Source organism: Bos taurus, chromosome 10 (assembly GCF_002263795.3).
Source record: "Bos taurus isolate L1 Dominette 01449 registration number 42190680 breed Hereford chromosome 10, ARS-UCD2.0, whole genome shotgun sequence".
Lineage (NCBI taxonomy): Eukaryota > Metazoa > Chordata > Mammalia > Artiodactyla > Bovidae > Bos > Bos taurus.
In genome coordinates, this window is record NC_037337.1 from 88,135,390 (window position 1) to 88,160,110 (window position 24,721).

The 24,721-nt window shown below is 52.7% G+C and overlaps 1 long non-coding RNA gene across 1 annotated transcript in view; it reads right to left on the bottom strand.

Moving 5' to 3' along the window:
* Positions 1 to 6,316: 6,316 nt before the first annotated feature.
* LOC132346423 (uncharacterized) overlaps positions 6,317 to 24,721 on the bottom strand; it is a 30,033-nt gene continuing 11,628 nt past the window's right edge. Inside the window, exon 2 of the long non-coding RNA XR_009496253.1 lies at positions 6,317 to 8,122. This is a non-coding gene — a long non-coding RNA (uncharacterized lncRNA). The remainder of the gene's footprint in view (positions 8,123 to 24,721) is intronic.

Genomic DNA, 24,721 nt, shown 5'->3' on the forward strand with positions numbered 1-24,721 from the left:
ATTGTTTTATCAGGGGAGGCTTATTCCCTTCCCCATGCATGTGGGAAAGAGCCCACTGCACGATCCTGCAAAGACTCATAATTAGGAGGGTCAGGTGATGGTGTAACGGGGTTTCTCGAATGCTCAGCTATGCAGACCTCATCTGGTTCAGCCCTGTTCAAATCCAAACATTGTCCCTTCAGTTGGCCCCACTTAGTATCATTCAGTTCCTGCTCAAACTCTCCCATGGTAAGATCTGCCCCACCTCCTCGTCAGCTTTTCCACTGAGGCCAAGAACTAAGAGCATAGCTCGAAGCTTCTCCATCTTGCTAAGCCAGTTTCTGTTTCCCTGAAACTTCCACAGTCCCTGGCAACACAAGAAAATTCTAAACCCTCTTCCAAAGGCAGGTATGGAGAGTGCTGTGTCCCATTTTACTAACAGGGATTGGGTTCAGCTGTGTGAAATGGAACGAGACCGCAGCAGCTTAAGCGAATGCAGAGGTAGCTGCTACTTCTTCACGTTATACTAGGGCCAGGCCACCCCGAGCCAGTGTGACAACTCTGTGAGGTTCTTGATGTCCTCCTTCTATCCCTCTGCTCCACCACCCTTCACTAGTAGTTCCCATCCTTGTGGTTGCCTCACAGTTGCAAGGTGGCTGCTGCATCTCCAGACGCCAATCCACACTCCAGGCAGGAAGAAAGAAATGGAAAGCAATGAGAAAACAAAGCTTTTCCAGAAGCATCCAGCAGACTTCTCCTTTCGTCACATCGGCTGAAATTGTGTTGCATGGACTACACTAGCTGCAAAGAACTATAGGATACGTCTTGTTTGTTGAAATCTGGACTCATTGCGGCCGCAGCTAAAATGACAGTGCTGTTGGTACAGGAAAAAGCAAGAATGACCATTCGGTAGGCAACTAGAAGTTGCTTCAAAGGCTTTCTCTGGACAAAATTCTTCTATCGAGAAGCAACATTGGAATAAGGTCGATGCCTTGACTTGAGGGGGTGGGGTCAGATAGACCCCCCAACTCCAAGTCCTGCCTGACCCCTTCCTTTCCCAAATGACTCTAGAAGATATTCTTAAGCAATCTGAGCTCCTGTTTGCTTGTTTCTTAAAGAGGATAAATGTGCTTTTCTCAAGGGTTTATGGAGTGATTAGAGCATCTCCATGTGAAGTATCTTAATACTGAGACACTCAACAAACGGTAATTCTTCTCCTACTTCCTGTCATTGCTCATCATGTGACATGTTTCTAGTCCTTTCCTCCTGAACATGCTCCCAGGATCTGCTTTAATGTCTTTTCCGAAATGTAACCCCAGTGTAGAATGTAAAACTCTACTACGCCTCCATGTGCAGCACAATGGGGATGCTTACCCTCCTTGCTTTGGGCATCGTACTTCTTACTCACGCTCCCTCATGTCTCTGGTGGTCTTGTGAGCACATGGTTAACAGCAGACGGGGGGAGCTTTGCATTCACATCTCCCACCTTGGGCTCTTGGCCCATCAGCAGTAGACCAGAAGGAGCTAATCAGGGACCTGCATTAAGAGTCAGCTTTATTAAAGCAGAGCCGGATGCAGAACTGGCAGGACCTCCAACTCCCTTCCTCAACCCTGTAGAACCCTGATGAAACCTCCAGTCACAGGCAGAAAATCTGGAACACAGGGATTGAGGGCCTGGCTGGACCCAGCCACGGAAGAGGACCTGCTTAAGCAGACTTAATCCAGAAAGCCCAAAGCTGGAGCTGCTCCCCCACCGCAGCTGACCATTGCCCATCCCAGGAGTGTCATGCCATCCCCAGACTATCCAATCACTTTGGAGGAAAGCAAGAAGGGTGGTGAAGGAGGCTGCGGGAAGCCAGATTATGTTTCCCCAAAGATGTCTGCCTACCCACTCCAGTATTTTTGCTTGGAGAATTCCATGGACAGTCCATGGGGTCTCAAAGAGTCAGATATGACTAAGTGATGAACATTTCACTTTCAAGAATGTCCACATCCTAATCCTTGGAACCTGTGAATGTGTTACTTTATGTAGCAAAAGGGACTCTGCTCATGTGATAAAAGATCTTGGAATGAGAAGATTACACTGGATAATACATGGGCCCCTATGTGTTAATAATCATAAGAGTCCTTCTAAGAGGGAGACAAGAAGGTCAAAGCCTGAAGAAAGAAAGAAGGTCAAAGACTGAAAGGAGGTAATCCCATTATTCCATGGGATGGTGGCAGCAGAGGTTGGAGTAATGTGCTTTGAAGATGGAGGAAGGGGCCACGAGCCGAGGAATGCTGCTGTCTCTGGCACATACAGGGCACTCTGTCTGCATCATCTTTCTCGACATTCCAGCTCGGTGTGCAGTTTTCTATCTGCGTGTCTGTCTGACTCTGTCATCAGATGGACTGCTTCTTGGGGATTGAGGCTATCATAATTTCTCCTAAAAGTCTGAGTAGAATTAAGCCAGACCCTCCCCATCCAAGACTAGCACTACTGAGTGTCTCTGCTTTCATTTCATCCCAGCCCAGCTATTCACAGCTCATCACTCCAAATGGGAGGTCTCCCACTGCATCTGTGACAAGCTCTGGTTCAGTGTCCTGTCTTGGCCATCAATATAAGCATCACCCTGGATACCTAGGGTTTTATTTGCATACCTACAATCCAAGTCCTTCCCTCAGAGTTTTGAATCAGAACCAAGAGGTTCCTGCCCAGATTAGTTGCTCCTTTGAAGAGAAGCCATGTTGTTTTCACTTTGCCTTTTCTACCCCGTGTTCTGTACATCCTAGAAAAACAGGCTATAGGTGGAGAGTGAGAGGCAGGAAACAGAGATGGGAGGAGAAACTCTCTGTGCTTCCACAGTGCCCCATTCCTGGTTTCAGTACATCCTTGAGGCCTAGAAGCAGGCCTGCCCTGGAATTTTTGAGACACCTCTGGGGTCTTTCCAATAGATTTCCTGTTTTGCTTAGCTCAGCCAGTGTTCATTTCCATCCATCATAAGCAAAGAAGTCCTGAAAAATTTGGAACAGAGCGTTGGCACATCATCCATGTGGTACGTTCCCAAACCAAATACGGTAAAGCCTCACTTACCCAGAGGTCACGAGTGTGTCCCCTTGCCCACGCAGAACACTATGGAAAACCCAGACAGAAGAAAGAGGGCCTGTTGTTCTGTTTTCCTGGCTGTGAGGTGAGGCCAGGAGGAGACAAATCATGGAGCAGGGTGGAGCTTGGGAAATGGCCATGGATTGGAATGTTGGGAACAGAAACCAAAGATGCCAGGATCCAGCAGTCAAAGAGAATGGGCAAAAGTCAAAGAGAAGCGGAGCGGGCCAAGGTCCAAGCTGGTGGGAGGAAGCCATCCTTCCGGCACCAGAGAGCCCTGACGAATGCGCTCTGTGAATGGACACTCCTCTTGAAGGCCCAGGACCACTGTCCCTGGCATCTCCCATCTTTGCTAGAGTCACTGAGTCCTGCAGTGAGTCCCCAAGGCCCAGCCAGGCTTGAGTCAGGCTCCCGAAGCTCATGCGCTGGCCCCATGAGTTGTCCAAGGGGCTGGATTCCACACTTCCTTTTTATTTAGGAAGCACTTAGTGTTACCAACTAGGGTTCTTGACCTTGGTCAATCAATAGAAATTGACTACAGGCCAGACAAGAAATTCAAGCAAGGCTTTATTGGGGCCCCAACTGCAGCAGGAAGAAAGAACAAATGACAGGTTCCCTTGCTTGCTTACGCCCTGTTCCCCAAGGTGAGGGGAGGCAAGCTTGTTCCTTATATGGGTTCAGTGTAGGACTGGGCCCAGGGATCAGGCCAAAGGGCTGGCTTAGGTATTCTGCCCACCCCTCTGGTGCTGCTGAGTGCAGGGGACATGCTCAGTACCCTGCTTTTGTTCCTGACACCCTGTTTTTTGCTCCAGGCGCCTCAAAAGTGGCCAGTTGGGTTTTTTGATCTCTTTGTATCTTTTGGATCCAGAATTTGCCCCAACTGAGCGTGCATGGAGTTCTTTTTAGTCCCATACAGTTTTTTGTATTTCATTGCTCCAGGAGAGGTGTGTCCAGGTACAAGCCCTGCAGCATGGCAGCAAAGGGTCCCGGGCCCCAGCCTGTCCCACTAGCGAGCTTGACTAATCAGGTTCCCAGCCCACGGTGGACTGGAAATCCCGAGTTGGAAATGGGGAGAGATGCTATTAGAGAAATCACAGAGACAGTGGCCAGAACCAATAAGCCACAGCAGGGCTTCTCCACCGCATCGCAAATCATGAGCTGCCCTGTGCATCGCACGGCGTTTACCAGCATCCTCTGCCCACGAGATGCCAGTAGCACTCCCTCTATCTGTGTCAACGAAAAATGTCCCCAACGTTGCCACATGTCTCTGGGGGACAAACTCATGCCAGGCAGAGAACCATTGTGCTACAAGAAGAGAGTAAGAAACCATTTTAAAATATTCACAAGAACGACAACAAGGCCAATTAGTTAAAGGGCAGAGCCCAGCATCTTTCCAGGCCCTTAAGGGTGAGTCCCTTATGGCAGATAGTCACACCATGCTTGCCACTGACCCAGAGCTGTCCTGGCCGGCTCTCCTGCCGCTCTACCATGCTGATGGAAATCCCCCCAAAGTGCCAGAGGGGAGCTGACCATCCCATTTAAGAAGGCCAGTTCTCAGAAAATGAGGGGTATTTACCCTCAAAGGGTGACAGCACTCCCTGTGGAGGACAGAACGTGGGATTCTTCTGCTCTCTTTAGCATCCTTTGCCAGTGCTTAGCAAGCACATAGTAGGCCCTCACTAAACTGAAATGAGTTACATTCAGTTTTAAAGGTTTCTACACTGACTGTAAAGAAAGCTGAGCACTGAAGAATTGATGCTTTTGAACTGTGGTGCTGGAGAAGACTCTTGAGAGTCCCTTGGACTCCAAGGAGATCCAACCAGTCCATCCTAAAGGAGATCAGTCCTGAATATTCACTGGAAGGACTGAAGCCGAAACTCCAATACTTTGGCCACCTAATGCGAAGAGCTGACTCATTTGAAAAGACCCTGATGCTGGGAATGCTTGAAGGCAGGAGGAGAAGGGGACAACTGAGGATGAGATGGCTGGATGGCATCACCGACTCAATGAACATGAGTTTGGGTGAACTCCAGGAGTTGGTGATGGGCAGGGAGACCTGGCGGGCTGCGGTTCATGGGGTCGCAAAGAGTCGGACACGACTGAGTGACTGAACTGACTGACGGACACTGACTCCATATGGTTTTGGGACTCTGGAAAGGATAAGATCCTCTCAATACTTGGAGGCCTATCTGCGATTCTGCCTCCCTGCCCGCACCCTCCCTGCTCTCCCATGACCCTTCCTGCCTTCCCAGTACCTTGACACACCCCTCTCCCCTGCTCCCGTCCCACCCCGCCCTGTGCTTACCAGGTAGGTCCAGAGGAGTAAGAACCTCTTAGCCCGGTCAGAGCCCTTCCAGTGCTTCAGACGACCATATACATGGGATGTTTGAGGTGGGCAGCTCATGCCCCTTCTCCTTCCCCTAAAAGGGTATGGAAGATTGAGAGCTGGCCCATGGAGCCCTGATTTGTGAAGAAGTACTGCAGTCCAGGGGCTCCCCAGGTGGTGCAGAGGTAAAGAATATGACTGTCAATGCGGGAGATGGGGGTTCGATCCCTGGGTTGGGATGATCCCCTGGAGAAGGGAACGGCAAACCACCCCAGAATTCTTGCCTGGAGAATTCCATGGACAGAGGAGCCCAAGGGGCTACAGTCCACGGGGTCGCAAAGAGTCAGACCTGACTGAGCACACGCATCTGGAAGAGGTGAAGGGTGGGAAGATTTGCACCATGGGAGTTCCCAAAGGCTCCGCCTTAAGAGATCTGCTCTGAAATCTGGGGTCAGCTGGAAGAAGCTGGCCTTCTCGTGAGTCTAGGTCCCCCTGGGAGCTAGTTTCCAGTGCAGAGGGCATGACAAACTCTTGTTCCTGCAGCCAGGAGCCAGAGACACTGAGAATGACAGTCACGGGAATGCCCTGGGACAGTCTTTCAGGCTGGCCACGATGAACCAGAAGCTCTGGAACAAGAGGCAGAAGGGGCAGCAGAGAAAAGGATGAGGGTTCACACTCAGGACACATTTTGGAGCACGCGTCTCAGGCATCATGCCAAGCGCCATGTCAATGTCAACCTGGGCTCTGCAAAGCAAAACCCCAGGGCACCGGGGTACTAGACAGTTCAGGGGACAGATAGCCCAACAAGCCGAGTCTCAGAAAGAGGAGGTGATTTTCCCGATATCACACAGCCATTAAGTAGTAGAGCCAGCATTCAGACAAGGGCAAGAATGAGGTACAGAATGTCCAGCAATCAATAGACTGGCTAAATAAATAATGGTTTATTTATAGAACACTGGGTGGCCATTGACATTTCTTGGTAGAAGAATATTTAATGACCTGGAAAGATGTTTAAGATACATAGCTGAGTGGGCGGTGGGGGGTGGTGGGGAGGCAGGTTACAAAACAGCATGTGCAAATGGGTTGTTAAAAAATAAAATGGAACACAGGGGTGTGATTTCCAAGAAAAAAAATAAAAATATTAGCAGAATTGTTTCTGTATAACAGGAGAAGGTGTGATTTCTATTTCTGTGACTGTCCATTTTTTCTTACAACAATCATTTCATAACAAGGATAAATATGACAGAGCGCACCGAGTGTTTCTCTTGGGGGAGGGGAAGGTATGGAGTCCAGACCAACACTGAAATGCAGGATCCCGGGGCTGAGTGGACGGGAGAGTGCAGTGGGAAGCGAAACCCTTCCTCAGAACACTGGGACTTTTTCTAGACCAGGCAGCAGGTGAGGCTGGGTGCCTGCCTCCGCTGGGGGTGCCCCAGCCTGGCTCTGCGTGCCCACTGGATTGAGGTCCACTCTTGCGGGCCTGCGCTTGCAGAGCAGGTGGAGGAGGGCAGAGGGCAGTGTTGGACCGGGTTCATCCTGGGTGTGTCTGGAGGGCAGGGAGAGAGCTGCGGAGACTTGCTTCAACATGTGCCTCTGTGCCAAGCCTTCAGTTTAGAGGGTGGGGGTGAGACAGGCTGGGACCTGGGACCCTTTGCAGCGGAGCTACATGCTTGCACCTGGACACACCTCTCCCTGAGCAACAAAATACAAAGAAACCGTATGGGACTAAAAATAACCCCACGCATGCCACGGTTGGGGCAAATTCTGACCCAAAAGATACCAAGAGATCAAAACACCCAACTGCCACTTTTGAGGATCCTGGAGCAAAAACAGGGTGTTGAGAGCAAAAGCTGCTGCTGCTGCTAAGTCACTTCAGTCGTGTCCGACTCTGTGCGACCCCATAGACAGCAGCGCACCAGGATCCCCCGTCCCTGGGATTCTCCAGGCAAGAACACTGGAGTGGGTTGCCATTTCCTTCTCCAATGCATGAAAGCGAAAAGGGAAAATGAAGTCGCTCAGTTATGTCTGACTCTTAGCGACCCCATGGATTGCAGCCTACCAGGCTCCCCGTCCATGGAATTTTCCAGGCAAGAGTACTAGAGTGGGGTGCCATTGCCTTCTCCGTGAGAGCAAAAGCAGGGTACTGCAAACATCCCCGGACAGACCACCGCCTAAGAGGTGGCAGTCCACCTAGGTCACCCCCCAGGCCTGACCCCCGGACACATCCCTACCTTCACCCACGTAAGGGACAGGCTCAGTGGGGAGTGGGGAGCAGAGCAAACAAGGGAACCTGTTGCTTCTTCTCTCTCCCCTATTTGAGCAGTTCAGTTCAGTCGCTCAGTTGTGTCCAACTCTTTGCGACCCCATGAACCACAGCACGCCAGGCCTCCCTGTCCATCACCAACTCCCAGAGTTCACCGAAACCCATGTCCATTGAGTCAGTGATGCCATCCAACCATCTCATCCTCTGTCGTTCCCTTCTCCTCCTTCAATCTTTCCCAGCATCAGGATCTTTTCAAATGAGTCAGCTCTTCACATCAGGTGGCAAAGTATTGGAGTTTCAGCTTTCAGCATCAGTCCTTCCAATGAACACCCAGGACTGATCTCCTTCAGAATGGACTGGTTGGATCTCCTTGCAGGCCAAGGGACTCTCAAGAGTCTTCTCCAACAGCACAGTTCAAAAGTTTCGATTCTTCTGCGCTCAGCTTTCTTTGTAGTCCAATTCTCACATCCTACAGGAAAAACCATAGCAGGGCCCCAGTAAAGCCTTGCCTGGATCATCTGGCCTCCGATCATTTTCTGGTTGATTAAGGAGGCAAAGAACCCTGGTTGGTAACTGGATGGAGTAGGGGTGGGGATCTCACACAAAAATCATAAGAGTGGTCCCGTGAGCTCAGTCACCTCAAACTTATAAGCCACAACAACACACCTGCAAATGTTTAAAAATACTGTGTAATACTTCAATAACCTGCAAGTAAATTTGTTGATAGTATAACCTATCTAGAAACATAATTTGTTTGTCAACCTGATGCCTTAACTGATGCCCTAGAAAGGAAAAAAAAAGTTTCTAATAAAACAAGTATTTCAATAGGTAAATTCTCAGACAAGACTACAGTACAAGACAATATCCACTCACCTCCACCCTCAAAGGTACAGGAAATTTCCAAAACGTTCCCTAAGGGAGAGTCAACCCAGAGGACCACTGAGTAAATACCACTGGCATATAGTGAGTGCTTTCTCACAGCCCAGCTCTCTCTCTCTCTCTCTGTATATGTATATATGTGTGTGTATATATATACATATATATATATATCTCAGAGTCCTCTAATATATAGATGATGTAAAGTCACCTTCCATTGGAAGGACTGATGTTGAAGCTGAAACTCCAATACTTTGGCCACCTGATGTGAAGAACTGACTCATTTGAAAAGACCCTGATGTTGGGAAAGATTGAGGGTGGGAAGAGAAGGGGACGACAGAGGATGAGATGGTTGGATGGCATCACTGGCTCAATGGACATGTTTGAGTAAACTCCAGGAGCTGGTGATGGACAGGGAGGCCTGGCGTGCTGCATTCCATGGGGTCGCAAAGGGTCGGACACGACTGAGGGACTGAACTGAACTGCACTGAAAGTAACCTACCCTTCACAACAGTATGAGGTCGATGCTCTCGTACACCCCATTTTGGATGAGAAACAGACCCAGAGAGGCTGAGTTATTTGCCCAAGGTTACCCAGCTAGTGGATGGAGGGGTGCTGGGATCTGAACCCAGGCAAACCAGCTTTCCTGGAAGAGGAGGTTCAGCCTGAGGGAAGTGAGTCAAAGCTGAGGAACACAGCCCCAGGCCCTCTAAGCTGCAGTGTTTCTGAACCTCAGCACCATTCATACACTGGGCTGGATAATTCTCTGCTGTGGGGGCCATCCCATGCAGAATAAGGTGTTTTAGCAGCATCCCTGGCTTCTTCCCACCAGAGGCCAGGAGTACCCCTCCATAGGCAACAACCCAAATGTCTCCAGACATAGTGAAATGTCCCCTGGGGTGGCAAAGCAGGGTCAGAGCCACCAAGGCAGCCTCTAGAGAAGGCATGACCCTAGCCGGTCTGCAGATACAGGAGAATTTCTGGAGCGAAAGGAAAGCAGAGCAATGCTCTAGTGGAAGGGCAGGCATGACGCAGGTAGGGTGGGAGGTGGGTGGTCACATGGAGGACATGTGAAGGCGGGTCCAGATGGCCATGTGCACAGAGATGGAGAGAAAACCTGAGATCATGAGGCCAGAGGGAGGGCAGGGCGGCTGCCTTCCCTCCTGGTTCCTCGCCCAACTTCATGTCCTGCCCCGAGTTCGGACCCCTGATGAAGACAGCACCTGTAAATGATTTGGGTTGAGAATCAGTCCCACGTTGATCAGAATTTACTATGCTTTTCAAACCTACGGCACCCCCCTCTAAAAGTCTGCACAGCTTTCTGACCCTCAGATGAATCACTCCCACACATGGAGATCTGGCTCCCTACTTTTGTAACCTCCCCTTCCTTCTTAGCCAGTCTCCCAGCCACACTTTCTTGGGCCCTGATAGCCATGTGCAGTCTCCTTGTCCTCAGCAGGCGGCAGATGGAGAAGGGGTGGAGGGTGGGGGCTCCTGGCCTGTAAATCCTGAGAAGGGCAAGAAGCAGGGGAGACAAATGCCTTGGGCTGATCAGCGAAGAGCCCGCTGCCAAACCCCCTCACCTCTTGGCTCTCTGGCAGAAGAGGGGATTCTCAAACAGCCCTCTGGCCACTGCCCTTGGCTCTTGACTGGAATAATTAGAGCTGGAGCCAGGAATGATGTCATGCCTTTGCAGGAGACTAGAAGATGACTTTGAGCAAGGCACTTACCGTGGCCTCAGCTCTCTTTGTCTAGTAAACTGGGGCGGACTTGATGAGCTTGAACACTCCTGCGCTGACGTTCTGATTTGTAGACAAAAAGCCTGGGCAGGTCCTTCTTGGAAGAAGGTGGCAGCCATGGCTTTTGCATATGCGACTCACTTCCCCTCCTGCTTCCTCTACTCACCCTGCGAGCTTCTCTCCTTCTCCAGGTAGTAGCGGGGCAGCTGTCAATCATGCTGCCCTACCCCCAGCTCCAGGAGATAGTGATGGACAAGGAAGCCTGGTGTGCTGCAGTCCATGGGGTCCCAAAGAGTCAGACACAACTTAGCTGCTAAACAACAACAACCCCCTTTCAAGAGTGTAGGGATGGGCAAGTGTTCCACCACCCAGGCAGAGGTCCCTCCCCGTGCTAATTGGTTCACTGATGGACATGCTCCTGTGCAAGCCACTTGAGACTCTTCCCTGGTTTAGGGAAGACAGAAGTGATGTTTCTAGGGGCTTGTTAGGTTGGAAAGATGAGTCTAAGGCTACCAGCTTAGAACAGAGCCAGTATACAGAACACAGTCTAGCGGAGAACCCAAGAGGCAGATAAAGGCTGATGACATTGTTTAAATCCCTGGATCAAACTGTGCCTGAAAGTGATACTTTTTTTTGCTTAAGCTAGTCTAATTTGGGTTTCAATAACCTACAACGGAAACAGTGCTAACTAGTACAGCCCTTTAGCAGTAGGGCTGTGAGAAGGGATATTGAGCATATGGAGGGGCAGAATCTACCAGCTTTTATCTCCAGCTTGAGGCAACAAACCTCAGAACTGCCCCACACATCTCACCCGCCATGTGCTTTGACATGGCTCAACCTCAGCCCTATGAAGGGGAGATCTAACCTAACCCAGACCCAATGCCACCATGCAAGTTTTTCAAGTTCAAATTTGATACCCGCCTTGAAAAAGGATGTCCTTGCCCCAGGCTGCACAGCACCCAGGAAAATAGGCAAGTGGGATTGGTAATGCACAGCTCACAGCAGTGGATTCTCCCTAGTTTGGAGAGATGGGGAGCAGGGGTTCTTGGGGTATAGTACACATCAACATGAGCTCTGCCCTCAATATTTGGCACCCATCAGGGGAAGTCTACCCCCCTGGCACTGCAATTGCAGGGACCTAGGGCTTAGAACGCATTCTTCCCAGTGGTAAAGAATCCGCCAGCTAATGCAGGAGACATAAGAGACAAAGGTTCGATCCCTGGGTCAGAAGATCCCCTGGAGGAGGAAAAGGCAACTCACTCCAGTATTCTTGCCTGGAGAATTCCCATGGACAGAGGAGCCCATCAGGCCTGGTTGATTCCTAGCAGATTGATACCGTTCTTCCCCCTGGGAAAACCAGCTCCTGCCACAGGGCTAAAAAAAGGTCTGGGTCTCTGTGTCTCTGGCGGGTGTGCCCACAGCACCTGGGTTCTCGGAGCAGTGTTCCACTCGGCTATGGGCTGAATTGTTTCCTCTCAAAATTCATATGCTAAAGCCCTAACCCCCAATATGGCTGTGTTTGGAAACGAGGGTTTTAAGAAGCAATTAAGATCAAGTGAGGTCAACATGAAACTATCACAACACTGTTCATTGGCTATACCCCAATACAACATGTTTTTGGTGTTAAAAATATTTATAAAGATAAAATTTTAAAAAATTAAGATTAAATGAGATCATAAGGGTACAGTCCTGACCAATAGACTTGGTATCCTTTTAAGAAGAGGAGGACAGAAATCTCTCTCCCACACAGACTCCGAGGGAAGTCCACGTGAGCTGAAAGCTAGCAGGCAGCCGTCTGCTCACCAGGAAGAGGGCTCTCAGCAGAACCTGACCACGCTGGAACCCTCATCTCAGACGTGGCAGCCTTTAAAACTGTGAGAAAATAAGTGTCTGCTCTTTAAACCATCCAGTCTATGACATGTTGCTATGACAGCCGAAGCCGACCAAGACACACTCCCCTCCACCTCCACCAGAAGGCCCCACGTGGGGGGTGGGGAAATGATCCTTAGCCAGCGTTCTCAGCAGTAATTACATGCCAGGCTGTTCCTTTTTTTTTCCCCAAATATTTATTTGGCCACCGCAGGTCTTAGGTGTTGCCCGAGCTCTTCGTTGCAGGATCTTTAGTTGCAGCATTTGAACTCCTAGTTGCGAGCAGATCTAGTTTCCTGGTGGTGGTGGGGGTGTAGTCGCTCAGTCGTGTCCGACCCTTGCAACCCCATGGACTGCAGCCCGACAGGCTCCTCTGTCCATGGGATTTTCCAGGCAAGAATACTGGAGTGGGTTGCCATTTCCTTGTCCAGGAGCTAGTTCCCTGACCAGGGACCAAATCCACCCCCCCTGCATCAGCAGCACGGAGTCTTAGTCACTGGGCCATCAGGGAAGTCTCTTCTAGGCTGTTCTAAGCATTTTCCATACCTTAACTCAATAAGTCCTTATAACAGCCCTGCCAAGTAGGCAGCATTACAAGCTTCTCCCACTACCTGGAAGTAGAGTGTTTCTGTGAAACATTTTGTTTGCTGAAATGGCATAAAATAAAGTAGCTATCCTAGGAGAGAAATTGATGAGCCAAAGAATTGATGCTTTTGAACTGTGGTGTTGGAGAAGACTCTTGAGAGTCCCTTGGACAGCTAGGAGATCCAACTAGTCCATCCTAATATTCATTGGAAGGACTAATGCTAAAGCTGAAACTCCAATATTTTGGCCACCTGATGCGAAGAGCTGACTCATTTGAAAAGACCCTGATGCGGGGAAAGTTTGAAGGCAGGAAGAGAAGGGGATGACAGAGGAAGAGATGGTTGGATGGCATCACCGACTCAATGGGCATGAATTTGAGTAAACTCCGAGAGTTGGTGATGGACAGGGAGGCCTGGCATGCTGCAATCCATGGGGTCACAAAGAGTCAGACACGACTGAGTGACTGAACTGAACTGAACTGAACTGAGGAAAGGAAGAAACAGATGATCAGACACAGTTCAAAGCTTGAAGTGACTTGAGTTTGACATGTTGAGTATAGTTTCCTGGGAACGAGCCTGGTGGGGCCACCCTCACTGTTTGGGGTGTGCACTGCCTCTATATAATGCTTGCAGCAAAACAAATGCTGAATGCTGTCTTCACTTTATACCTTTTTTATCATAAAAGCAAAAATCCTCTTTGGATTTCAGTTAGCAAAAACAGGTACTAATGGTCTTTTTCAAAAGCAAAGTGGCATAAAGCAACCTTTCAAAAAGTGGAAGGTACCTGCATGACCATTATACAGATGAGGAGACTGAGGCACGAAATGGTTTGGGAATCAAAGTCACACAGTGATACTCTGAAACTGGATTCCAGCCCACCAGTCTAAATCCAGCACTTCTCAACCCAGAGTAACTGAGGAAGGAGAGAAAAGCAAGAGTGCCTATGACCTCCGGAGAGAATCCGCAGGGAGGGCCCTGCATTCAGACACCGGGCAGTGCTCTGAGGGAGGACCAACTTGGTTCCCAGCTTGGCACAGTCCACAGGAAGTGACCTGCTGCCGCCTGGCCTCCAGGGAGGGAGATGCCCTAGGGGCGGTTCTTCATTCAGTAGCCCCATATCTTGCCTAAGTTGTGTGAAAAATAAGAGGTGGACAACGGGCTGCTCAAAGCCCTTCCCATTCATTCTGCTGTCCTAAAAGCACACAGGTGCAGCCCCTTGGTGTGGGGGTGGGGTGGGGTGGGGGAATGGTCGCTGCTAGAGGAACTGTGTGGAATCAGATCACCCAGCGGGTCCCCACCAGGGTCTGTTAATTCTGGCTCAGGGCGTGGCACAGATTTCAACTCACCCCTGAGGGCAAGTTTGCCCCCAAACATTCCCAAGCTGAAGCAGAGGGCTTAACCCAGGTCAAGTCCCTCTAAGACCTTTCTGGAAACCTCATCCAATCCTACTGGCCAACAGTTACCTCATCAAAACCTGGACAGGCCCTCAGAAGTCCTTGTGACATGGAGCGTTGAATCCTTCCAAGATTTATCTCCTTGTCCCCCAGTGCCCAGGACTCTGGGCTGGGGGAAAACGGTGGGAATAGACTGAGACACCCCAAACACACACACACACGCACACGCACACAACCCAACCCCTTGCTCAGATGCCCAGTGGGGTGCTGGAACCAGTCCAGTTCAGTCGCTGAGTCGTGTCTCACTCTTTGTAACCCCATGGACTGCAGCACACCAGGCCTCCCTGTCCATCACCAACTCCCAGAGCCTACTCAAACTCATCTCCATTGAGTCGGTGATGCCATCCAACCATGTCATCCTCTGTCGTCCCCTTCTCCTCTCGCCTTGAATCTTTCCCAGCATCTGGATCTTTTCAAATGAGTCAGCTCTTCGCATCAGGCGGCCAAAGTATTGGAGTTTCAGCTTCAGCATCAGTCCTTCCAATGAACATTCAGGACTGATTTCCTTTAGGATGAACTGGTTGGATCTCCTTGCAGTCCAAGGGACTCTCAAGAGTCTTCTCCAACGCCACAGTTCAAAAGCATCAATTCTTCGGCGCTCAGCTTTCTTCACAGTCCAACTCTCACATCCATAACATGACTACTGGAAAAACCATAGCCTTGACTAGACGGACTTTTGTTGGCAAAGTAATGTCTCTGCTTTTTAATATGCTGTCTAGGTTGGTCATAACTTTTCTTCCAAGGAGTAAGCGTCTTTTTACTTCATGGCTGCAGTCATGCTGGAACCAAGGACCCCATAAAAGGCTCCCTGTAATGGTGCCCAATAACCACCAGGGGTCGCTGTGTAACCAGCAGGCCGACGATGATGGCGAGAGGATTTTCTCCACCCACCGACCCTAGGGGATTGGGGAAGCCAAGGCAGGAGGCCCGGGTGGAGCAGAGGGGCGGCCCTGTCCCCCGGCCTCAAGGCCAGGAGAAGCACCCCTACAAAGACACACGTCGTGCTCCATGAGATTGGGGACAGCAGAGGTCTCATCCCAGGCCTGAATTGACACAAGGGGGAGATGATGCTAGGCACACTTCCCCATCCCAGCAAGCCCGCTCCAGGAGCTCTGCTCAGCTTCCTGGGGCTACCCCCCACCCCCACCCCGCCACAGAAAGGGCCACGTACACTGTGTACATCTCTTCAGCTCCAGGGAGCAGAGCCCCCGCCCCCGCCCCCGCCCCCGCCTCACCTCACCCCCAAGCAAAGCTGCTGTACAGTCAGGTGGGCAGGGGAGGCTCAGACTAGTCACTTCCAGCCTAACCAGAGCCCAGAAGCCAGCAGGCACCATCACTGGCTTCCTTCCCATCCTCCTCGGGCCGTGGAGGGAGACGGATGAACGCACGTGTGTTTTGTCCTCACCTAAAATGGCAATCCACTCCAGTACTCTTGCCTGGAAAATCCTGTGGACAGAGGAGCCTGTTGGGCTACGGTCCATGGGGTCGCAAAGAGTCGGACACGACTGAGCGACTTCACTCACTCATTCCAGCCTCTAAACCCCGAGGCGCCACGCACTGGAGGCCCTGGGTATTGCAGCAGGACTCGGAGCATTTTAATTTCCTCAGGCCCCACCCTCCTGAAGACTGCCACAGGCTAACCCTGCGGCTCCCAGGGGTCCGGTTACAGTTCTGGTACTTCCGGTTCCCCAGGCGGGCTTCAAGGGAGGGAATGTCTAAATGAGGAGGAGTGGGTGCAGGTTCAATCCCTGGGTCGGGAAGATCCCCTGGAGTAGGAAATGGCAGCCCACCCCAGTATTCCTTTCACTGCATTCATGGGGTGGCCTGGAATATCCCCGTGGACCGAGGAGCCTGGTGGGCTAAGGTCCATGGGGTCGCAAAGAGTCAGACACAACTGAGCGACTGAACACAGGCTCTCACCGGGTGTCTCCCACAGGCCTGGGGCTCAGCCCCTTCAGCTCCAAGCCTTTTTGTTTCTGACAGCCATGCAGAGGCCTCCACCTAGCTCTTCCCCGGACAGGAAAATCAAAGGGGTTGAGGGGGAGAAGAAGGCAGTATGTGTGTGACTGACTCAAAGCCCTGTGTGTGAAATGGAAAAGGAAGGGAGGGGATGGGTAGAGGTCAAAGGGATGCAGGATGCACCCTTTGCAGGCACTGGGAGGTCGGCGTGGGGGAGCTGAGTGAGAAGCCTGCTTAGATAGAGGGATGAGGGATTTGGTCCCGGTACTGGCTACTGAAGGTATCAGAAGGGTGGTGGATGCATCGAACTAAAAAATTCTGTTAGCATAAATCACCCACTGTCCTTCCTTTACCCATCAAAGCACAAAGACAAACTGATCACCCAATGGAGGCTGCACCATGGCAAGCAGTACTGGGGATGCATCCTGCTCCCAAATGCGTTATGGTCTGGGTCTAGACAGGAAGACAAGACTCAGGAACAAGAACATGTGTGTGTGTCTGTGTGTGTGCAGCACTGGCTGAAAAAGCTCGTGATAACTACAAGTGTGTGAGAGCCCAGCTAGTCAGTGTTTGCTCACAGCTGCTCCCTGATCATTCCTAGCGCAGAAAATGCAACAAACACACAAGACTCCCAGAAGCCTGACTGATCCCGCAGGGTCTGTTTAAGACTTTGCTCCTTTATGTGTCTCTGCACATGTGTGTACCTGTGTCTGCGCGTCTGAGAGCAGGCACATCGGTAGCATCTGTAACTTTGTGCTAGAAGAAGGCATTTCTAAGATCTGTTGCATGTCAGAACAACAAAGGAAGCCAGGAGTCCCATAAGCCTACGATACAGAAGGGGAGGAGACAGTCCAAGCGGCTGAAGGTCACTCTGCCTCAGGTCATTCAGCAGCGAACGAAGTAATAAAACTGGCCATGACGCTCATCTCACGAGACACCAATCTGTGGGCTCCCCGGAGGGCAGAGGCTGAAGCCGAGCTGGAAACGGACTATGGGAACAGTTTTCTGTTCTGCCCATGGCAACAGCGGGGAAGGTGAAAGCGCCTGGTGTTGCTTTGCCATCCTGGGACATGACAGTTACGGGGAGACGATAAGGGACGTGGTTAAGGTCTGGGCTCTGGAGACAAACTTCTGTGGCTGGAATCCTGGCCCTATTACTTACTAGATGCTTCTTTACAACTCTGGGCTTCCCTGGTGGCTCAGACGGTGAAGAATCCGCCTGCAATGCAGGAGACCCGGGTTCAATCCCTGGGTCAGGAAGATGCTCTGGAGAAGGGAATGGCAACCCACTCCAGTATTCTTGCTTGGAGATATATACTCCTTGGAGAAAATACTCCTCTTCCTCCATGGACAGAGGAGTCTGGCAGGCTACATGCCCTGGGGTCGCAAAGAGTCGGACATGACTGAGCGACTAACAATCTCATTCTCTTTACATTTCTGCACCTCTGTTTCCTTTATCTGGAAAATAGCTGGCCCACACCCCCAACTGCAGCCGCACTGGACAAAGCCAGCACCCGGCTTGCTAGCCTTACTCTCACCAGGAGGGGGCTAGAGCTTCTATCTGGGTTGTCAGGTTTGGGAATTACAGAGTAAAACAGTCAAAAAGGAAGCTCATGTGCCTGGAAGCCCAGAGGCTGAACTCTGGGGTCCCAGCAGTGGTCCCTGGAGTAGACGGGTCCCGCTGCCAGGAGCATTAGGCAACAGACTGATGCCTAAAGCCCGTTTTACATCTTGTCGTTGCTTTACTCTTCATTTCCACTCCTGCCCTGCATCATCTCATGTCAAAATCAGCAGGAGCCGTGAACCCGGCCTTGTCTTCATCTTAGGCCAGAGGACCCTGAGCTCAGAAAAGAGGATTTTTCCTGCGGCTGGCGGGAGCCTCGCCTCGCCTACCGAATCCAGGTTGGCCACAGCTCAACCCTCCAGGCTGGGTACCAGGCCTTCCTTAGCAACCGCCACTAAATCACGGCTGAGAGCGCCTGCTCATGGGATCTGGGCCCCCGGGGTGGGTCCCTGTAAAGAAGCCACACTTGAGCCTGAGCCCAGCAGAGCTGGCGAGAGGAAGCGCGTGGGCTCCGTGCTGGCACGGGCCCGCCTGCCCCTCCACCCCGGCGAGAACCCGTGACAAACAACCTTGCCTGGTGCCCAAGCACCCTGCCAAGCCCTGTCATGGTAAAACCCTGGCAGGCTCCTCAAGGAGTCCAATTTCAGCCCAGCGGGTGGGGAAACCAAGGCAGCAAGAGCCCAAGGTGACCAAGCTCATACGCGGCGCTGGCAACCAGAGGCTGGGTGTCCACGGCTGCACGCTGACATCCCCCCGCTCCGAGCCCTTGGACCCCCCCAGCCAAGACTCTGGGGCCCGGCAGAGCCCAGAGAAAGACCGAGCACTTGTCATCCATGAATCCTCACTGCGGTACCCCCTCTCCAGGGCAACAGAGCCACTGGGCAGCTCTCCCCACTCCCCCACCGCCAGGAGCCCCCTGGGGCGTCAGGTCCAGGCCAGGAATCCAGCTCTAGAACATTCCAGCTCCCAGCTGAGTGCCTGGAACAGCAAACATCAAAAAAACTGGCAGGCAGAGGGAGAAGGGAAGATTAGATCATTACAGCAGAATGAAGGCCACCGAGCAACCCAGGGAGGGGAGGAGGGACAGAGGCCAAGAATGTGTTCAAGGCAACCTGAAAACTCCTTCAGATTAAAGCAGGCCCAGACACTGGCGGCCGCCCCACTGCCTGAATTACTGGCCGGGGTGGGGGAAACCTGGCGTGTCTGCGCCCTTCTTCAGGACCCTAGGGCTTAGCAGCTAAGCTAAGTGTCAGGGAATCTTGGGGAACAACAGGAGGCATGTCTGGTGACCTGGGTGAAGAAGACACACACTTGGGCACAAAACCCACGTGGGCAGGTATCCGCAGGAGCGGGTGCGTGTGTTTGCGTGCAATCTACAAACATGTTTTCACCAGGCTCGAGGAGAAGTAATCAGTCATGTCCGAGGAATCTTAGCAACAGCCATCCCCAGAAAAGGCTCCTGCCAGCTGGAGCGGCGATGAGTCAGCAGAGGCAGCCAGGGTGGGAGGGTTAGGGGGGTGGGGAAGAGGCAAGCTCTCGCCCTGGAGCCGGCCTCTCCCTTCTCCCGGCCTGGCCGCCCCGCCTGGGTCACTGCTTTGGCACTGATGTCCGAGAACGCATTCCTGGAACTGGCCGGCCCAGGCCGCTCAAGGGTTTCTCCCTCCTCCTCCTTCTTCCTCTCCTGTCCCCACACCCGGCCTTTAATTTTTTCCTTCTCGCTGCAAAACCAAAACACCACACTCTCACGAGTTCAGGAGCTGCGGCCAAATGGCAGGAGCCGGCAGGGCCGGCTGCAGGACTGGGACACAGGAGCTGCCCGGGCCCCGGGGTGGTGTTGATGGGGACCCGGAGTTCGGCTTCAGTCCCTCGGGGTTAGTCATTGCTCCAGGGAACAGGAGTTCAAGGTGGTGGCTCCCGGGGGAAAATGGACTGCGTCCGCCTCTGTCCCCCAGAGCAGAGCCTGAGGTTGCTGACATGGATGACGGGCAGGTGGGGGAACCGGGGATGAGAGGCACCACCACCATCAATCGGGGCTCCACTGCCTGAGCGCGTGTTTGTTTTATCTTCACAGCAACCCTCGGGATGGTAGAAGAATCATCTCCTTTTACAGACGGGGAGATGGAGGTGCAGACAGGTAAAAGGGATTTGGCCCAAGATCATGGAGCGAGTTGGAGGAAATGAAACTAGGCTGGAGCCACCTTGGGGGCTTCAACTGATGGACCACACAGCCTTTCTTCCTGGGCGGCACCTTACCCTGCGTGTGCCAGGATCACCACACCTACATAAAACAAATACAATAAAACCCAAAGAGGCTAGTGCTGTATCCCGACCCCTCTCCCTGCTCCCACGAGCCAAAAGATCTGGGTGAAGAGCCATCTGCAACCTCAGCAACCATGGTAGAGACAGGGGTGGAACAGCCTGGCCCAGCCTGAATCTCTGGCCTCTTTACTGGAGGCAGGAAATGAATAAAAGCTAAATGAGTTTGAAAATGCCAGGAGGCAGTGTTTATCCCCTCTCTCCCTCCCCCTCCCCCTGGCAAGGACCGTGTATAGTTACAGTTTAATCTTGGAAATGCCAGACAGCTGTTCCCCGTTGCTAAGAGACTGGCCCACATTATGCAGATGTCAGGGACCTCAAATGTCTGCCGGAAATTACAGATCATGTCGGAGGAGCAGAGGGACCTTCTCTCGGCCTGGGGGGGAAGCGCAGCAGGAGACCCCCACCCACCCCACCCACTCCGGGAAGGTGGGGGTTGTGGATGGCAGAAATAAGGGGCCCAGCCCTCCCCAGGTCTGCCCCCCTGAGGCTCTGGATCCTTCTTGGTCCCCCTTCTGCCGCCCTGGCTCCCTCCTTCCTGCCTACCCCGCCCCGCCTCCACCCAGGCCTTCCGCCTTGGACAACTGTATGGATGCCCATCTCCACCTGCCCCCCCAACCTCCCGTTTTCCTTCTGGAGCATCCTTCTTCACTTCAGTGTCCTCCAGTCTCTCATGCAGTCTTCCCTGCCCCCAGGACACAGCTGAGCTTATTGAGACAGTGCTTCAGGGAGAGACAGCCCCCCACCTGGAGGCAGGGGTCCCACTCCCTGAGGGCCCCCGCCCCTCACCTGGAGCTGAAAATGGACACACAGTGCAGGCGCTCACACACGCCATCCCTGACATCAGCCCTCACCACTGCCCCCCACGGAAACCGACGGAGGGCCGTCACCATGGTAACCACAGGCTACAAGAGCGGCTGCATCCCTGGTCCCTGGGGAAGGGCAGCTGCCATCTTGCAGGGCAGGAGGGCCGGGGGGTCAGAGGGGAAGCCCTTTGCCAAACCTGTACTCTAACATGGACCCTGACTGAAGGTGACAGAAGAATCTAGCAGGGCCCTGCAGGGCGATGAGGGGCAGGCAAAGCTCCTCACTCAGGCTGGAGAGGGACTCAGAGAAGCTGCCGGGCAGTGCCAAGGGAATAATAGCACCAGCAGGGTCTGAGGAATGACCCCCCTGGGTATTGTGGAAGTGGGAGAGGGGATGAGGCCTGGGCCCAGAGTGGGTGCTGAGGACCCGCTGTTGCCCTGGACGTCCACGGGGTACCCTTGAGGGCAGCAACTTTATCACACTGCCTTTGCATCCAGGCTCCATCTGCTCTCCCTGTTGCTGGCTGAGTGACCTTGGCTTCCTCCAGCCTCATAAAATAAAGCCAGGCATACTTTATGTGCCCTGGAAGGTGGCTGTGAAGATAAGTATGAGGTGTGTGTGTGTGTGTGTGTGTGTGAGTGAGCCCATAGATCAAAGCGCTTTATTGAAAGGTTCATGGAAGCCTCATGAAAGCAGGGCTGTATTACCAACCCAGCCAGACTTCCCTGGAGATCCTGATGGGAAGGGCATGCTATTTACACAGCTTTCCTTCCACATGGCCAGGTCTTCCTCCCTGCCAAGTGGACACCACCCTCACAGAGGGCCTCACTTTGTGCCCTGGCTCTTCAGGCCAGCTCCTCCGCCCCCACCCCACCCCAACACATTCCTCCCGCAATGCTGATGTCAGGTGGGGAAACTGAGGCACGGAGACTTCCAAGACCTGCCAGAACCATCGTAGACCATGAGCTCCCCCATGGCCCCTCAGAGCTGCCAACCCTGCACCCACATCCTGCAGCCTCAGCCCCTGCCCTGGATTTAAATCTCAGGAAGGCCTTGACCTCTGTCTCCACCAATTAGACCCCCAGGTCCCTCCTCAGTGTGAGCTGGGCAAATCAACACCTGTTGATCAACATTTGCCCCTCTTAGCTGTCCTTTCCCTTCTGGAAAATGGAAACAATAGCAGTATGGACCTCTTTAGGGTTGCTGTGAAGATTGGATGAGATGAAACCCACAACCTGCTGAGTTCCGACTAAGATCTCAGTTCATTTCAGTTCTTTTGTTAAAGTGGAGCCTTCGGCTTGGCACTGCCTCCGAAGAAGAACCGTGTCACGTTTCAGCAGGGAGAGGAAGGGAGAATTCCTTGGCTGCATGCATACCTGCTCAGCAACTGGTTTCTGCCTCTTTGGAAGCTTCTGGAAAGGTGGTCCGGGACAGTGCCCCTGGGGAGAACTCTGAGGACCAGGCGCTAGCCATGAAGACTTGGGAGGTTCCTTGGGACCTCAGACAAGATGCTGCTCCAGAAAAGGAATGGATGGCGGAGGACGGTGTCCCCGTGCCTCCCAACCCCCTACCACCCCCCAAAGAAATTGCTGAGCCAGAAAGGATGTGGTGCCAGGCAGGAGCCACTGAGACCAAGCAGGGCTGGCTCCCAGTGCATTCACTCACAGCCTTCCCTTGGCAGAAAGGAGACGGGGCAGCTGCTCAATCTCCTCTTTGTTCATCTTTCTCTCCCCTACCCCAGGCCGCATCCGTGCATTTCCTTCCCCTCCCCCTCACCCGCAGCTTTCTCTCTCCCTCGTTCACTTTCTCGCCCTTCCTCATCGCCCTCCCCCTTCCATCCTTCTCTTGAAGTGGATTTCTTGCTTTCTCATCCTTTCTTCTCCCTCAGAGCTCAGAATCACACTTGGCAGCCAGTCGTCCTCGCCTGCCTCCCTCCCCTGTGTCCTTCCCTCCACCCGCTCCTCCAGCAGCTTCGCTTCTCTTCCCTTCCCCTCCCCATTTCCTCCCTCCTCCTCCTTCCCTCCTGTGTCTCCTTTCTCTCCCCGCTTACCCTCCACCTCCTCCTCTCTCTCTTCTCTTCACCTAAAAGAGACACTTTGAATCCCCAGGCAGACAAAGCCAGGTCAAGGTCATCCCTCAAGCCCTCCCCAGCCCTGGCCTGGGAGACTGGGGTCCAGAAACCAAGGTCAGAGCAGAGCAGAAAATCAGAGTGGGTTGGGGAGAGTCTGTCACGGGATCCAGACGACCCCTAGGGCACCTGGAACCCTCTCCCTGCCGGGATTCTTATGCCAGGCCACCTGCTTCTCACAAATGCCCCACCTGGCTCCTAGCTCCCGGCTGCGTGCAGCCCATGGAGCAGGGAGTGTCTGAATCTTCACCTTCCCTGGTTCTGCTTACTTCCTTACTCTCTGCCCTGGTGAGTCCAGGTGAGAAGGAAGAACTTAGAAGCAATCATAACCTGCTTCAAACTGGAAGCAAAGGGCTGGGGAGGGGTGGGGGTTGTTTTATATAGGAGGGGCACATTGTAATAGAAAAAGCATGAGGCTTTAAAACCAGACAGGCTGAGCTTGAAATATTGATTCTGCTTCTTAGCAGCAGATAACCTTGAGCAAGACACTTTCTGCACCCCACCATCCACTTCTGTGCAATGGGGATAACAAAGGCACCTCCATCCTGGGGTGGCTTCGAGAACGCAGGGAGAGAACGCACACACGGGAAGTGCTTGGCACCGGTGGCTGCTCCTGTCTGAGCACCAGTTTTCTCTCCTTGGAAGAAAAAAGGCTTCCTGGAGGAGATGGGGCTTGTTTGGGGTGTTGAGGGATAGGTAATAATAGTAATCATACTTCTATTTTTGTTGACACCAGGTGCGATGCTAAGCATTTTGAATGCATTGTCTGCTTTAATCCCCAGCAACCTTATGAGGCATTTATTTTTTTTACCTCTTGGTTGGAAGCTGAGGCTCAGCCAGAGGAGGCAATTTGCCCCAAGTCACACAGCAAAGTGCAGAAAGAAAATTTTTAACTCCTCTGCTATCACTGGGAGTAGTGGTGGGGGGCAGGGCAGAGTGACAGCCAACAAGACCCAAGCACAGTCCCAGCACAGTCTGTAAACCAGGCCTGTGCAGGGCACAGGGGGGCCTGGGTGTGGCTGGGGGGGACTCTAACTGAGGCTAGCTCAAGCCCCTGGCTCCATCTCAGGTCAGACTCCGAGCCTTCTGGTTTCCTGGCCCAAGCCAGATTTCTTGCTGTTGAACCAGGTGGGTAGGGGATGGGGTAGGGGTCCGGGTTCCCATCTCTGGAGCATCATGTCCCAGCGGGCCCCCTTCCTTCCCACACACACACACACACACACATCCTTTAATCCTGATAATCCCTGAGGTTCCGTTCCCGCCCCTTGTATGGCAAAAATTGTCTCTCTTGGGTTTTTGCCACCCCGTATTGTATAACCGGGATAATCGACTCCCTCTTTTCTGGGGAATCAGGACGGGGCTCAGACGGGTGTGGGGAAAGAGGGCAGCGGCCATGGGACCGCGGGAGGCGGGTCATCTATGGGGAAAGAGCTCTTGGTGAAACCTAAAAACAGACGGTTTCTGGTGAGAAGAGCTGAGCCCCGGAGGGCACTGGCCAAACAGGTGTGGTTGCCCCACCTCAGTTCCCAGCCGGGGTCTCTTCCCCCAGCCAGCTCTGATTCCACCAGCCTGGCTTTCAAAGAGAACTCCGTAGTTTCCATGGCAACTCACCCACGTGGTCTCCGCCTTGGAGGCTGAGGAGTGGGGTGGGGCGGTGGGGAGAGCCCAGGGCAGCTGACAAGCAGGCAAGAGGCGCTCCTGGAAGCTGAGGGCAGAGTCCCACCCTCCCAGGCCCTGCCACCCCTTAGGTCTTCACCTCTCCCTCCCGGGGG